This window comes from Meleagris gallopavo, unplaced genomic scaffold, assembly GCF_000146605.3.
Source record: "Meleagris gallopavo isolate NT-WF06-2002-E0010 breed Aviagen turkey brand Nicholas breeding stock unplaced genomic scaffold, Turkey_5.1 ChrUn_random_7180001889702, whole genome shotgun sequence".
In the NCBI taxonomy this organism is placed as follows: Eukaryota; Metazoa; Chordata; class Aves; order Galliformes; family Phasianidae; genus Meleagris; species Meleagris gallopavo.
The window spans coordinates 1-458 of record NW_011153428.1 but is presented as its reverse complement, the minus strand read 5'-3'; the positions used below and the strand labels follow the sequence as shown (position 1 = coordinate 458).

The following is a 458-nucleotide window of genomic DNA, read 5'->3' as shown; positions in this document are numbered from 1 at the left end:
GGGGCTGGGGCGGCGACGGAGGGGTCGTTGCGGGCGGCGCGTGCGCGTCCGTGAGATGTCGGTGGGGCGCGCAGGGTCCGGCGGGCAGCGGGAAAAAAGTGGAGTATCGCTTCTCGGCCTTTTGGCTAAGATCAAGTGTAGTATCTGTTCTTATCAGTTTAATATCTGATACGTCCTCGATGAGAGGACTTTATATTAAACGGATTTTTGGGCGCGGGAGTTGGACCCGGAGCTTGCTCCCTCCGCTCCGCGCATCGTCCCGGTATGGCAGTACCTCCGGGCACGGTGCACCTCCCCGGGAGGGGAGGAGTGTTGGTGGTGAAAGGCAGAGCGGTGGCGGTGGTGGGCAGGTGGGGTGTTGGAGGGTGGTGGTGGCGCTGTGTCCCGTAGGGGGCGCTGCTGGGTCGCCTTCAGCTGGGGCCGGCCGCAGCCCGGACCGCTCCGGCGCAGGAGCGGTG

At 65.3% G+C, this 458-nt stretch overlaps 1 non-coding gene across 1 annotated transcript; it reads left to right on the top strand.

The window, feature by feature from the left end:
* The first annotated feature begins 105 nt into the window (after positions 1–105).
* LOC116217699 lies at positions 106–296 on the top strand. The gene has a single exon (XR_004162384.1). It is a non-coding gene; the product is annotated as a U2 spliceosomal RNA (small nuclear RNA).
* Positions 297–458: the final 162 nt, after the last annotated feature.